This window comes from Equus przewalskii, chromosome 17 (assembly GCF_037783145.1).
Source record: "Equus przewalskii isolate Varuska chromosome 17, EquPr2, whole genome shotgun sequence".
In the NCBI taxonomy this organism is placed as follows: domain Eukaryota; kingdom Metazoa; phylum Chordata; class Mammalia; order Perissodactyla; family Equidae; genus Equus; species Equus przewalskii.
Window position 1 is genome coordinate 55,850,102 of NC_091847.1, and position 16,777 is coordinate 55,866,878.

The window sequence follows — 16,777 nt, forward strand, 5'->3', positions numbered from 1 at the left end:
GATCCTCTACAGGCAGGCAAGGGTGTCTGCCTCTGTGGGGCAGGGCTTGTGTGAGGACCAGGTGAACTGTGGGGGGCATTGGGGCAGAGGTGGGGGCCTCTGCGGTGTGGCGGTGGGGTACGCTCCAGGGGGTTGAGAAGTGTGCACGGACCAGGACTGTGTTGACAGTGTATGTGGTCCAGAGAGGGGTGAGACTTATCAGAGGCAGAAGACTTGTGCTTCACAAATAGTCATAAAAAGGGTCAGCCCCACCTTCCAAAGCCTGAAACAACTGAGTGCCTCCATGCCAAGGGCCACCTCCACTCAGCTGCACTCCTAAGAGAACTGACATCAGCCTTGTTGGCCTCAGGCCTATCACAACTGTATGCCCCTGAGCCTAGCAACCACCTACACTGGGTACCAACCCAATTAAGAGAACACCTGCAATAAGAGTGTGCTAATAGACTTTGTAGCCAACAGTGCTGAGGCCCCTCCAAACTGGATTTACAAACAGCTGGCCAGGGAAGGAAAGATCAGACTCCCTGGGTACCTGCAGTGGGAGCAACCCTGCCACAGCAGAAGAACACAAGTAGCTCACAAAGGGGTCACTCCTGGTTCTTATGGTCTGGTGACGAGAGGGAAGCACACTGCTGGGCCTCATAAGGCATCTCATACATAAGACCACTTCTCCAAGATCAGGAGACATAGCCGACTCACCTAGTACAAAGAAAATAGCACAGAGAAAGAGGCATAATGGGGAGGCAAAGGAATACTTTCCAAGCAAGAGAACACTACAAAACACCAGAAAGAGAACTAAGTGAAACAGAAACTAGTGACCTCCTTGACAAGGAATTCAAACAAAATATAATGAGGATGCTCACAGATATGCAGAGAAGAATAGATGAACACAGTGAGCACATCAGCAAAGAATTGGAAGATATAAAAAAGAACCAATCAGAAATGAAGAATACAATACTTGAAATGAGAAATTCACTAGAGGGACTCAATAGCAGAGTAGAGGAAGCAGAAGAACGGATCAGCGAGCTAGACAAAAGATTAGAGGAAATCACCCAAGCAGAACAGAAAAGAGAAAAAAGAATTAGACAGAATGAGAACAGTGTAAGGGAACTCTGGGACAATATCAAGTGTGCTAACATTTGGATTATAGGAGTCCCAGAAGGAGAAGAGAGAGACAAAGGGGCAGAAAATTTATTTGTCGAAATAATAGAGGAAAATTTTCCTAACCTGAGGAAGGAAACAGACATCCAAGTTCAGGAAGCACAGAGAGCTCCAAACAAGAGAAGCCCAAAGAGGCCCACACCAAGGCATATTATAATCAAAATGTCTAAAATTAAAGATAAAGAGAGAATCCTAAAAGCAGCAAGAGAAAGGCTACAAGTGACATATAATGGGAAGCCCATCAGGCTGTCAGCAGACTTCTCAGTCGAGACCCTACAGGCAAGAAGAGAATGGCATGACATATTTGAAGTGCTAAAAGGAAAAAACCTACAACCAAGAATACTCTATCCATCAAGGCTGTCATTCAGAATGGAAGGAGAGAGAAAGAGCTTCCCAGACAAGCAAAAATTAAAGGAGTTTGTCACTAAGAATCCAGTTCTACAAGAAATGCTGAAGGGACTTATTTAAGTGGGAAAGTAATGACCACAAATAGAGATAAAAGAAAAAAAATTATCAAAAAAAACCCAAACAACAATAAGAAAAAACAGGCAATAAAATCACTTGTAAGGTAAAAGTATAGTAAAGGCAGCAGATCAACTACCTGTGAAGGTAATATGAAGAGTAAAAGACAATGTACTAAAATTACCTATTTCAATGATAAGAGGGTAATGGATATACACACACTAAACAAAAGACTATATATGATGTGAAAAACATATAATGTGGAAGGAGGGGAGTGAAAAAGTAGAGCTTTTAGAAAGAGGTCAAGCTAAAGAGTCTATCTACTCAATATAGACTGTTATATGCATAGTATATTAAATAGGATCCTCATGGTAACCACAAACCAGAAACCTATAACAAGCAGGAAAAAAAGTAAGACAAAAGAAATCAAACATATTACTAAAGATAGCCATCAAACCACAAGTGAAGAGAGCAAGAGAAAAAGAAAGGAACTGAGAAGAACTACTAAAACAACCCAAAAAAAGAAAAAGTGACAAAATGGCAATAAATACATATTTATCAATAGCTACTTTAAATGTCAATGGATTAAATGCTCCAATCAAATGCCTTAGGATGGCCAACTGGATAAAAAAACAAGATCCGTGTATATGCTGCATACAAGAGACACACTTCAGACCTACAGACACTCACAAACTGAAAGTAAAAGGATGGAAAAAGATATTCCATGCAAATGGCAAAGAAAAGAAAGCAGGGGTAGCAATACTTATATCAGACAAAATAGACTTTAAATCAAAAACTGTAATAAGAGACAAAGACGGGCACTATATAATGATAAAGGGAACAAGCCAACAAGAAAATATAACACTTGTAAATATCTACGCACCCAACATAGGAGCACCTAAATATATAAATCAATTATTAACAGACATAAGAGGAGAAATAGACAGTAACACAATAACAGTAGGGGACTTTAACACTCCACTTACACCAATGGATAGATCATCCAAACAGAAGATCAATAAGGAAACACTCGCCTTAAAGGACACATTAGACCAGATGGACTTAGTAGATATATACAGAACATTCCACCCAAAAACCACAGAATACACATTCTTTTCAAATGCCCATGGAACATTCTCCAGGATCGATCACATATTAGGCCACAAAACAAGTCTCAATAAATTTAAGAAGATTGAAATAATACCATGCATCTTTTCTGACCACAAAGGTATGAAACTGGAAATCAACTACAGAAAGAACACCAGAAAAGCCACAAAAATGTGGAGATTGAACAAAATGCTACTGAACAATGATTGGGTCAATGAAAAAAATCAAAGAAGAAATAAAAAAATTCCTGGAGACAAATGAAAATGAAAACACGACATGCCAAAATCTGTGGGATACAGCAAAAGCGGTTCTACGAGGGAAGTTTATAGCAATTCAGGCCTACCTCAACAAAGAAAAAAAATCCCAAATAGACAATCTAAAAGTGCACCTAAAGGTACTGGAAAAAGAACAACAAACAAAGCCCAAAATCAGCAGAAGGAAGGAAATAATAAAAATCAGAGCAGAAATAAATGAAATAGAGACTAACAAAACAATAGAAAAAATTAATGAAACCAAGAGCTGGTTCTTTGAAAAGATAAACAAAACCCTTAGCTAGACTCACCAAGAAAAAAAGAGAGAAGGCTCAAATAAATGAAATCAGAAACGAAAGAGGAGAGATTACAACAGACACCTCAGAAATATAAAAGATAATAAGAGAATACTATGAAAAGCTATACGCCAACAAATTGGAAAATCTAGAAGAAATGGATAAATTCTTAGAAACATACAACCTCCCAAAACTGGACCAAGGAGATGTAGAAAATTTGAATAGACTGATCACCAGTAAGGAGATCGAAACAGCAATTAAAAACCTCCCAAAAAATAAAAGTCCAGGACCAGATGGCTTCCCTAGTGAATTCTACCAAACATTCAAAGAAGACTTAATGCCTATCCTTGTCAAACTCTTCCAAAAAATTGAAGAGGAGGGGAGGCTTCCTAACTCCTTCTACAAAGCAAACATTATCCTGATACCAAAACCAGACAAGGACAACACAAAAAAAGAAAATTATAGGCCAATATCACTGATGCACATCGATGCAAAAATCCTCAACAAAATACTAGCAAATCGAATACAACAATACATTAAAAAGATCATACATCATGATCAAGTGGGTTTCATTCCGGGGATGCAGGGATGGTTCAACATGCGCAAATCTATCAACGTGATACACCACATTAACAAAATGAAGAATAAAAATCACATGATCATCTCAATAGATGCAGAGAAAGCATTTGACAAGATACAGCATCCATTTATGATAAAAACTCTAAATAAAATGGATATAGAAGGAAAATACCTCAACATAATAAAGGCCATATATGACAAACCCACAGCAAATGTCATTCTCAATGGAGAAAAACCGAAAGCTATCCCTCTAAGAACAGGAACCAGACAAGGATGCCCACTGTCACCACTCTTATTTAACATAGTATTGGAAGTCCTAGCCAGAGCAATCAGGCAAGAAAAAGAAATAAAAGGGATCCACATTGGAAAAGAAGAAGTGAAACCGTCAGTCTTTGCAGATGAGATGATTTTATATCTAGAAAACCCTAAAGAGTCCACTAAAAAACTTTTAGAAATAATAAAGGAATACAGTCAAGTTGTGGGATACAAAATCAATGTACAAAAATCCGTTGCGTTTCTATACACTAACAATGAAGTAGCAGAAAGAGAAATTAAGAATACAATCCCATTTACAATTGCAACAAAAAGAATAAAATACCTAGGAATAAACTTAATGAAAGAGGTGAAAGATCTGTACACCGAAAACTATAAAACATTGTTGAAAGAAAAAGAAGAAGACACAAAGAAATGGAAAGATATTCCGTGCTCTTGGATTGGAAGAATTAACATTGTTAAAATGTCCATACTTCCTAAAGCAATCTATAGATTCAACGCAATCCCTATCAAAGTTCCAACAACATTTTTTATAGAAATAGAACAAAGAATCCTAAAATTTATATGGAACAACAAAAGACCCCGAATAGCCAAAGGATTCCTGAGAAAAAAGAACAAAGCTGGAAGTATCACACTCCCCTATTTCAAATTATACTACAAAGCCATAGTAACCAAAACAGCATGGTACTGGCACAAAAACAGACACACAGATCAATGGAACAAAATTGAGAGCCCAGAAGTAAACCCACACGTTTATGGACAGCTAATATTCAACAAGGGAGCCAAGAGCATACGATGGAGAAAGGAGAGTCTCTTCAATAAACGGTGTTGGGAAAACTGGACAGCCACATGCAAAAGAATGAAAGTAGACCATTCCCTTACACCATGCACAAAAATCAACTCAAAATGGATTAAAGACTTGAATGTAAGACCCGAAACCATGAGACTTCTAGAAGAAAACATAGGCAGTACGCTCTATGACATTGGTCTGAGCAGCATATTTTCAAGTCCCATGTCCGACCGGGCAAGGGAAACAAAAGAAAAAATGAACAAATGGGATTACATCAAGCTAAAAAGTTTCTGCACAGCAAAGGAAACCATCAACAAAATGAAAAGACAACCTAACAATTGGGAGAAGATATTTGCAAACCACATATCAGATACAGGGTTAATATCCAAAATATACAAAGAACTCATACAGCTCAACAACAAAAAAACCAACAATCCAATTAGAAAAATGGGCAAAAGATCTGAACAGAGATTTCTCCAAAGAAGAAATAAAGATGGCCAACAGGCATATGGAAAGATGCTCAACATCATTAGCTATCAGGGAAATGCAAATCAAAACTACAATGAGGTATCACCTCACTCGGGTCAGAATGGCTATAATTAACAACACAGGAAACAACAAATGTTGGAGAGGGTGTGGAGAGAAGGGAACCCTTGTCCACTGCTGGTGGCAGTGCAAACTGGTACAGCCACTATGGAAAGCAGTATGGAGTATCCTCAGAAAATTAAGGATAGATCTACCATATGATCCAGCTATTCCACTGCTGGGTATTTATCCAAAGAACTTGAAAACACAAAGGCATAAAGATACTTGCACCCCTATATTCACTGCGGCATTATACACAATAGCCAAGACTTGGAAGCAACCTAGATGCCCATCAAGGGACGAATGGATAAAGAAGATGTGGTATTTATACATGATGGACTACTACTCAGCCATAAGAAATGATGAAATCCAGCCATTTGTGACAACATGGATGGACCTTGAGGGTATTATGCTGAGTGAAATAAGTCAGAGGCAGAAAGTCAAATACCATATGATCTCACTCATAAGTAGAAGACAAAAACGACAAAAAGAAAAAGACACATAGCATTGGAGATTGGACTGGTGCTTACCATTGGGGAAGGCGGGAGGGGGGAGGGCAAAAGGGGTGATTAGGGTCACATGTGAGGGGATGCACTATAATTAGTGTTCGGGTGGTGAACATGATGTAATGTATCCAGAATTTGAAATATGATGTACATCTGAAAAAAATAAAAATTAAAAAAAAAAAAAGAAAATCAAGATCATTGAGATGAATATTGGATAAATAAGAAATGACTAATCAAGAGTCTGCTGTCCTTGTAAAAATGATGCCAAAATTCCAGAAACATGCAATTCACATCAAGAACCCTACAAGGGTAGAAGAAATTATCTGCGTTGTTGTCAAAGGAGCTGCCATACTTCAGATAATAACAGACTTTTATATGACACTAAGTAGACTTTCCTCCAAAGAAAAAGATGCCCAACATGTCATCATATCATTGACAACTGTAAACTGGTTATAGATAATTGTCAAAAAAAGATATTCAACTAAAGGAAAAATATTATGCTTTTGAAGTTGACCTAGTTTTTACCAGAGAAGAGAATTACCCTTATATGGTAGAATAGTATACTAAGTCACATAATTTGCTTGTTGAACGTTTTTGTTTTCTTTAAGATTGGCCCTGAGCTAACATCTGCTGCCAATCTTTTTTCTTCTTCTTCTTCTTTGTCTTCATCTTCTTCTCCCCAAAGCCACCCAGTACATAGTTGTATATTTTAGTTGTAAGTCCTCCTAGTTCTACTAGGTGGGACGCCACCTCAGCATAGCCTGATGAGTGGTGCTAGGTCCACGGCCAGGATCCAAACCAGTGAAACCCTGGCCCACTGAAGTGGAGCACGTGAACTTAATCACTTGGCCACAGGGCCAGCCACTATTTAACACTCTATCAAAGTTAAACTTAAAGAAATTATGGAATAATCTGATGTCATGTTCAAGGAAGGATATGATATTTATTTTATAAGCTCCAACAACACAATATCCCTGTGTTCATATTCTTTGTATTGTATAGGTGAAGTGCTACAAGAGGTTACCTGTCAAGCTAGTGTTATCATCCAAATGTCAAAGTAGTGTCCAATTTCATAGATTTTGATGGAAATGGGGTTTTCAAACAACATAAAGGGGATTTAATCTACATATTTAACAAAAACAGAATATTTCAATCCACTAAAAGACAATAGCACCATGATTCTGTTGGGAGACTCCCAAGAAGACTTAAGAATGGCAGATGGAGCAGCCAATGTCGAACACATTCAGAAAATTGGGTATCTAAATGAAAGAGTGTAGCCAGCCCTGCTGGCCTAGTGGTTAAGACTCGGCACTCTCACTGCCGCAGCCTGGGTTCATTTCCTAGTCAGGGAACCACACTACCCTTCTGTCAGTTGTCATACTGTGGCATCTGTGATGCTGAAGTCTATGCCACTGGTATTTCATATGCCAGCAGGGTCACCCATGGTGGACAGGTTTCAGTGGAGCTTTCAGACTAAGACAGCCTAGGCAGAAGGACCTGCCCACCCACTTATGAAAAAATTGGCCACGAAAACCCTGTGAATAGCAGTGGAGCATTGTCTGATATAGTGCCAGAAGGTGAGGGTTCAGCTCTTCTATACACAGGGTCACAAAGAATCAGAATCAATTTGACAGCACTAACAACAATAATAATAATAAGTGAATAAGTGAACTTTTAGAAAAGTACAAGGGCTCTTGCAATATTGTTTTAGTACAGTTCAGTACTCATTGGAGGTAGCCAACACTCTCCTACACAAGTTTCTATAAATAAGTATTCTTCAGGAACACCTTTCTCCCGTAAACTGATACAAGAACTTCTCATCTGCTCATTTTGCTGAAAGACTGCTATTTTATTTTATTTTTTTTTTTTTTTTTTTTGAAAACAAAGGATAAGAAATCGCTTTATTTATCGGTAATTCTAGCGCTTGAGAAAAGTAGAATTAGAGATGTAGGCAGACTTGTTCAGGAGGTTTGGAGGCGAGCATTGCTCTCTAGTAAGTGTTCTCGTTAGGACGTTTGATTGAGAAGTATGGCTCCCCTTTTCTCGGACACAGCGGCGGCACTGTTAGCATATCAGTCAGGATAGTAGAGTTCACGGTAGTTAACTCAGTTTCAGATGAAGCCACTGCGCTAGAATCAGCGGTTCTCAGGGAGGGGTTCCCAGGCCGGCAGCAGCATCTGGGATCTGGTTAGAAATGCAAATTCTCGGGCCTCGCCCGGATTTACCGAAACTGGAACTCTGAGGGTGGGGCCCAGCAATCTGTGTTGTAACCAGCCCTCCAAGGGATTCTGAGGCAGGCTGAAGTTCGAGAAGCACTGGACTAACTGTTTCCCAAACTATCCTGGTGATAAAAAATAACCCGGGGCCCTGATTAGAACTAAAGATTTCCAGAACTCCCCCTGGAGATTCCTTCAGCCGAGCCACTCCAGGGCCCGAGAAGGACTGCTATTTTAATGTGCTCTTGCTCTTAAAGTTTTTCCTTTATATCACTTCTGTATTTTTCAATACACTGAATCCATCAGCTGGAAACCCTTTTTTCTGCACCTCTCCCAACACACTCCCCACCATATTTTTAAAACAGGTTAAAAAAAAAAACTTGAAGCCAAAATTAGAAAATAACTCCTTACTTTTCCAAAACTGATTTTGTAGTTTAATATTATCATGCGCTTTTTGAGGAATCTTTTTATACTGGGAAAGTTTATATAAAACTTTCAAAAAGTAGTTTCAGGAAATGGTCAAATAATGTGCATGATTTTAAGTGTTGCTGTTTTCATAATTTGGGTAAATCACGCTGGTGGTATCAGCATCTCCTGAAAAACAAAGGGTGGGGATGATTGATGGACCTCTTTAGTGACCAGGAAAATAAAAATTAAAACCACAATGAGATACAATTTTCAACACACCAGACTGGCAAAAACTAAAAAACCTGACAATATCAAATCTTAGCAAGAATGTGGAGCAACAGAAACCAACACACATTGCTAGAGGGAGTGAAAATGCTGCGCCCTCCTTTGGAAAACAGATTGTCATTTAAATTTGACATGTGCATAAGCTATGGACCCAAAAATTCTACTTCTACATATATACTCCAAAAAACTCCTACACAAGTACATTAGTCTCCTATTGCTGCTATAACAAATTACCACAAATTTAATGGCTTTAAACATGAATTCACCCTCACAGTTTGGGAGGTCGGAAATCCCAAATCAAGGTCAGCAGGGTTGCATTCCTTCTGGAGGCTGTAGGAAAGAATTCACTCCCTTGCCTTGTCTAGCTTCTGTAGGCCTTCTGCATTCCTTTGCTCATGGCCCAATCCTCCATCTTCAAATGCACTTCAAAACAGTGCAGCATCTCCCTATGTCTCTCTTGAACTCTGACCCTCCTACCTCCCTTTTATAAAGACCCTTGTGACTACATTGGCCCCCTCAGATAATCCAGGATAATCTCCCCACATCAAAATCTTTCCTTAGTCACATCTTCAAAGTCCCTCTTGTCATACAAGGCAACATATTCACAAGTTCTGAGGATTAGGATGTGGACATCTTTGGGAAGCCATTATTCAGCATACCACACAAGTAAACCAGCAGACATGTACAAACTGTTTACAGCAGCATTATTTACAGTAGCAAAAAAAGCCCAGAAATAACTCAAAAGCCTATCAATGGTAGAATGGATAAATTGTGACATATTTATTCACAGGGATATTATACAGAAGCGGATATTATGACTATGCATTTCAACATGAATTAATCTCAAAAACATAATGTTGGGCAGAAAAAGAAGAATGTACATAGAATGATTCCATTTATACAAAGTTCAAAAGCAGAGAAAATGAAATTGTATAGGAAAACAGACATAGATGGCAAAGCAACAGAATAATCACACAATACTCACGATGGTGATTACAGGAGTAAGTTTGGGGAGGGAGTATGACGTAACTGTGAGGGGGCAGCAGACTTCAGTGGTAATGGCAATGTTTTATGTCTTAACCTGGTATAAGTAGAAGGATGTCCAGTTTATAATCATTCTTTAGGCTGTACGTATACATTTTCTTCTCCCCTTTGGATAATGACACATTTCACAATTTTCAAAAAAGGCAATGGACAATACAAAAAAACTGAGGGGCTAAAGCTCTTATCACTGCCAATATGTTCAGCACACATTTTGTTTTTACTTTCATTTGCAGAGTTCTAAGGGGCATGCTTTAGCAACGTACGTGAGCAGTTAATAACCCAACTCTCATTATGGTAATGGCAACACTGTGGCTAGACCACTAAACTAAGACTTTACTCTCCAGAGTTACTGGTACTAAAACTGAATGTTTATTCAGAGAACGATACACTTCAATTTGTTCACTTGTCTTGTCTTTTACTGTGTTGACATTGCTATGTATTACAGATAATCTACTAAATAGAATTGCCTTCCTTCTCTACAGTCCTTTCCACACTGTTTTGTCCAAATAACTTTTATGACTTTGATCTACTGACATGTAATGTGAAGTTAATAATCTAATCAACAAATATAGATTGATAATAATAAGCAGTCAGAACTAAAAAAAAAAAAACTATGTCATTTGTCCAAAGAAGTATTAACCTCTAATTGGATAAAACCTAAAATGAGCTATTTTCGCATGCAAAAAAAACTTTTTTCAAAGGCGGCAGAACTCAATATTTATTGTAAGTCCATGTGGCAATAGTTCTCCAGTTTTTCCATAATACTGTATATGACAGATGTCATTGTCAAGGTACCAAAGCACTTAATTCCCCTTTTGAACTATGTGTTCAGTTTCACATACCTGTCCTGTATCCTTTTCTCTAAGAAAAGACAATATTTCAAGCATTGCCCCCTAGATGTTACAATACAATTAGCTGAATCTGCCTGTGAATTAAAGGACTCTCTTGAGCATAAGTTCCTCATAACACTCACATTTATCATCTCACAAAAACTTTAGATGATCAGACAAAAATGATTTTCTCACATAAGAAGCTGTTGCTTTCTTTTCAAAGATGTTTAAAGAAATGGTATAAATATTACTATTCTTTCTTTCTGTTTCTATAGGTGTTAAGTAATGAGCATGCTTTCTTGTGTGAGCAAAGGGGACAATTAGTAAATGTGGCAATTTTCTTATATAGGCTCAGCTAGCCTCACATATCACATAAATATGCAATAATTCTAAAGATACATATAACTAAATAAAATCCATATTGGTTATATACTTTACCTATTTTATATTATAAAAGATCTAATACAGAACTTTATATACAGAATTTTGAAGGGTGTGTGGATAATCAAAACTAATAGACTTTTGTGCATACTGGAAGATATTAAAGTATAGGTTATCAGTTTTATATAATATGCTTTCCATTCTCTCCACAATGGGCCTCAGTATGTGATTTTGTTGATTAATATTCAGAATGGAAAAACTGATTTTAAAATCCTGAAAGTATGTAAGATTTTCTGCCATGAATTCTCTAAAATTATTATTATGTTACATAGAAGTTTTTAAAAAACAGCAGTTAGGGCAAGAGGGCTGTAACCAAGACATTGCAGCAGGCAACGAAAGGTAAAAATTCTGAGCAATTTATCAACATTGAATCCCAGAGATTCCAAGCAGTCATGACACCTGTCTCTCCCTTAGCTGACAGAGTATTTTAACCAGGAATAAGGTACCTTTTTTGATCTTGCTTTTGCATTATTGAGGGTGTATCTTGTGAGCTTAATAACAACTTAACTTTGACAGCAGGGGTTAACACAGGATTTAGGCTTCCTCTATTGGTGGTTCGGGGTACTAAGGAAATATATCCAAAATGTCAATGACAGAAGACTCTAATGCCTCTAACAGCTCTGCTCTTGTCAACTGAGAAGAACACCCTGGGAACTGCGTGGTAAGTATTTTATATATTTGGAAAACAAGGTAATGAGCAGTTAAGCAATGTACCCAAGGCCAAGGGCAATAAGTGACTAAGCCTGGATATTAATAGCGGACTGCTTGATTTTCCAAATCCACACAACACATCGTGTGCTTAGATTTTACATGCCTTGTGGTCTGAATATTAATTAGAAAAACTTGAACCAACTTTGGTCCAGATCCACAGCAACTAGCAAAGACTTACAGGTGGGATAAAAACTTTCCCTGTTGTTTTTTGTCTTGTGCTCCTAAATTTAGTCTTGATGGAGGTCTTAAGACCCTTAGTAATTCATCAAGATTGTTTCCAATTGTGGTATATAGAGTGACATGCTGAGGAACAGAAACCTGCCTAAACTTCTTGACTTATCATCCCCAACCATCCACCCAAGGGCATCCTTAGCATTTGACACCATCTTTTCAGATGGGTCTCTTAAATGAAATAGAATCATGACAGCTTGTAAATTTCCTAGCCACAAATTCCTTAAATTCAACTGAGATAAAAGCAGATGAGAAATGATTCTGATAATCCATATCTTTGCAAATAACTAATTTAGAGGTGTACTTTCTGCAGTAGTGATCTGAGATAATACAATCTCCTAAAAGCTATCAAGAGAAGGAATTACCACAGCTAAAATATTCTTCTGCAGGATAATCCTGCAAAACTCAATACATCTTGGCCAAGCTTTCTTAATAAATTTCTAAAGAAAGGTAAGTGCTTTTTATGGGTCATGACAGGGAGCCTAAGCTCTATTCTTGTCTCCTCCAACAGTCAATTGAGATCTCAGAACACTGGATCTGGACCAGTGTGTGTTACAACAAAAGCTTCGGTTAGATGTAGGGATGGGTATCACATGTTGTTCATGAGGTCAAAAGGTGGAAGAGGATGGCAAACAGAGGTAGCATTTGAAAAGAAGGCCAAATCAGAAAGCTAAGAAGAGCATGCAAAAAGCAGTCAATCAGAGGGGCAAGCAAGAGAGGAACAATCTAGATATACTGTTTCAAAGAAGACTAGGAAGTTCAGAGAGTTTAGTAGGAGACAGAGAATGGGGGGAGGCAACACCCGAAACAATCTCCAGAGATGAGGGGCTACTGTTCCCCTTGGGTGTGGGTGGTGAGGAACCCATTTCAGATGCTGAGGAGGGGGGTTCATAGGTTTTTTATTCTTTTACAATATAAAGATGAATTATGAGACATAATTCATGTCTTATTCATAATTATAAGACATGAACTTTAGACATAGATTCTAATCAGTATTGTCATAAAGACAATTTCTGGTTGTGGTTCATGCAATGTGGCCTTATACTATTATAATCATACCTGGCTGATATTAGGTAATCAGTGCATATTTGTGAAATGGAATTTAAGGAGTGGTATGCTTTTTGATAAGAACCAATGCTATTTTCCTCACAGACAGTCTCTGTCATGGACATGTGACTCATACTGATACCTCATAAATAGCATGAATTCCTTAGGAAATTTCTCCACTGTGCCCTCCCTTCACACTAAATTCAAGATTTTAGCCAAATTCTGCAGTGCTAAGTATATATATTTACCCATCCAGAAAAGACAGGTCAGGATTCTACTGACACTAAAACTTGCCTTGAAGAGAGAGCAGCAACACAATCTGGCTTTGCAACAGCAGACAGTTCATGACTTTGGCTTTCAATCTTGGTCTTCCAAGCCAGCAGACAAGCATAAGGTAGACAGTGTCATACCAATTACTCCAGGATTGCTTGTGGTAAGTTAGCCTTTAAAAGACGTACTAAATGAGGCATGTGATCTGTTTAAATTGTAAAGGAATTGAGGTAACTATGGAACTGAATGATTCTTCAGCTACAGTGGCTATCATTCACCAAGAGCCTACCATGGACCTGGTATGCGTGCCATGCATTTTACATATATATAATTTTCACAGCAGCCATGCAAAGTGAGTATGATTGGCTCCATTACATACATGAGGAACCTGAGGCTACAAGAAGGTAAGTAACTTACCAATAACTGACCTAGAGTGCTAACTCAGAGATGCTTGAGTCTAAAGCTTGGGCTCTTTTCATCACACTATGCCACTCTGAAGAGTTAGCCATTTATGCTCAGGGCCACTGTCCATGTTGTTGTTAAATGCAGCTCCAAGACCATAAAGAGATCTGTCAGCAGTAATAAACAGTAGATTATGTTCAACTTAACGCACTAGAAAAAGTCAGAAGTTAACACTGTTTGTCATTCTTCTTGGTGGCCAGTACATGATCACTTTTTTTCCAGTCTATAATTAAATATATCAGCAAAGGTTGACTTCTGCAGAAGGAAAACAGAGAAGAAATCAAGTATGCCCCCCAAAAGTTTGAAGCTCTTGCTTCATGAAGAGTAGGCACATTATAAATTGCAAATATCTTTTCCCAGGTGTAGCCCATTTCAGAGAAATGATGAAATGACTAAAGAAAGTGAAACTAGAATCCTGATTTTACTTTATTTTCCGAAAACAGAAAGTTGATATGTAAGTATAATGTATGATTTCCCAATATAGTCCCTTGAGCTAAACCTCTCATGATCATGGTCATATAGGAAGTTCTTGGGAAGTGCAAAAACTGCTGGATGTGATGTCAAAAGCCCTCAATTCTCTGTCTCAGCTCTGCTACTGTTTAGGCCCCAAAATTCTGTGCCATTTAACTTCTCTAAGCCTCAGTTTCTTTACCTTTTAAATGGAGATAGTGATTCCTACCTTTCACAGCAGTAGGGATGAATTGAGATGAAGCATTTTATAACTCATAAAGTGCTACACAAATACACCACTACATTCAGAATACAGAATAGGAATCAGACTAGAAGCATTAGGAACTCTCCAAATTCTGTCCCCACAGCTTGACTAACTTCCTGTCTTGAGTTCTGTGAGATTTCCCTAGATGTTATTTCCGGATGTTATCCCACACCCCACTTATTATTTTTGATTGCTTCAGTGGCTTTCTTTCCCCAGCAATCAAACCAATTCATGGCTAAAGCAGCAAATGCCCCCAAAGGACTTCCTCTCTAGCCAAACAGCAAAGAGCTGTTGGACCAACAAATCATTGTTATGGCTACAACTTCAAGCCCTACTTACAGTTCACCCATAGTATCCAAAACGCTTCACAGTAAAGAAAAATGTGCAATTTATTCTAGGATAATTTGCTTGCTTATATACTCCAGAGCTCCAGGTCTTTTCTCAGAGACAAGTGTATATCTCTTATTTTACAATGGATATATGCAATTATAAGACCTGCAGAGAACAACCCTAGCTCTGCCTTGAAAATAAATCAATATCTCTAAAATATCATGGGAAATCTGTTAACAATTTCCTCTGGTTAATCCCTGATGATGTAAACAGATTTTCTCAGCAGGTTTTGGTACTGACCAGTTGTGATGCAAAATGAAAGGTTTAAATTTTTAAAGGAACTGTCCATGTTTCACACTTACAACCCAGCTTCCAGAAATATCAACTGTATAGTCCATGTCAAAGTTGTCTCACAACTTTGGTAAACGGCATTGTGAAAAGATGTTGAATAGCTAGTTACTCATTGTTTACACACCACAACAGAGGCAGCAGGTGCTTAAGAACACAAATTGTGGCTCCAAACAACATGGGTTCAAATCCTGGCTGTCCAGCTTATTAGCTGTGTGATCTTGGGGAAGTTACTTAATCTATTCGTACTCAGTTTCTTCAACTTTACAAAGGATTGATAATAGACCTACTGTATCAAATGGTTGCACAAAATAAATATGTTAATATATATAAAGTGCTTAAGGCAGTGCCCGGCACACGGTAAGCCCCTTATAAATGTTAACTATTGCTACTATTATTATTTTGCCTTCACAGGCATTAATGGGTTATATTGCATGCAGTGAAGTTTCCAGAGGCATCACCTCCCAAACTCTCCAAACATGATACAACTGCTGGGATCTTTGCATGTAAATTATCAATATCACCTGATGTTAATGGATATGAATGGCTAACGCACTTTCTGGAAGGCATTCTGACAGATTTTTTAACTTCATATTCTGTCAAGAAGCCTTCTTCTTTCACAGACAGAATTAATACACATGAATATGTGAGCAGAACATAAGTATAATCCTTAATATCTCCCATAGTAATAAAAGTGCAGAGTCTAGACAAAGTCAGACAACCTGGGTTTGCATCCTGGTTTTGCCACTTACTAGCTGTGTAAACCTGGGCAAGTCACTAATCTCTCAATGTTCAGTTTCTTGATATGTAAAATGTGGCAAATAATGGTATCTATCTCACAGAGCTTTGTGAGGATTAAATAAGATAACTAAATCTTAGCACAGTGCCTAGCACAAGGCATATACTCAATAAGTGCTGGCTACTGCTATTAATTTTTCTTTAGTTTGGTTAGTCCAGTTGATACAAGTCCTTGAGTGTTAATTGAAAAACAAATTATATTTGCAGTTGATACTTCAATGCCTATATTTGTAACAATGAAGTTTTAATAGCGGAAGTCTTTTCTCGTGTCATTATAATGTCAGATTTAGTTCACTTGAAGATGCATTTTTGGAAGATTTTATTATCAACCTTATAATATAGAACAATCCTGGAGTAGCTGTCTATGAAATGTATAGAAATATGTTGATAAGGTGGTTGACCTCTGTTAGAGAATCATCAATGATTCTTTCTACTTAAGACTTTGGTTTGTTTTTATAATTTAAGAACTGGGATCAGAACTTCAGAATGATAAAATTATAGAGTTAGAAGGTTAGAGGATATCTAGTCAAGAAGGGCTGTTGACTGCCTCATTCAAGTAAGGCAGACATGACTTAAACATGGTTTGCCTTTGGCAAAGCTGAGCTAGTCAGTTCATCTTTGCTTCCCTTGTAGC

At 37.9% G+C, this 16,777-nt stretch overlaps 1 protein-coding gene and 1 pseudogene across 1 annotated transcript in view; one reads left to right on the plus strand and one right to left on the minus strand.

Annotated features, from left to right (window-relative positions):
- Positions 1-16,777, minus strand: part of PDE11A (phosphodiesterase 11A) — a 389,196-nt gene that overhangs the window by 352,036 nt on the left and 20,383 nt on the right. The gene's annotated exons all lie outside the window — the stretch shown is intronic.
- LOC103547979 (cytosolic 5'-nucleotidase 3A-like) lies at positions 6,233-7,773 on the plus strand (annotated as a pseudogene).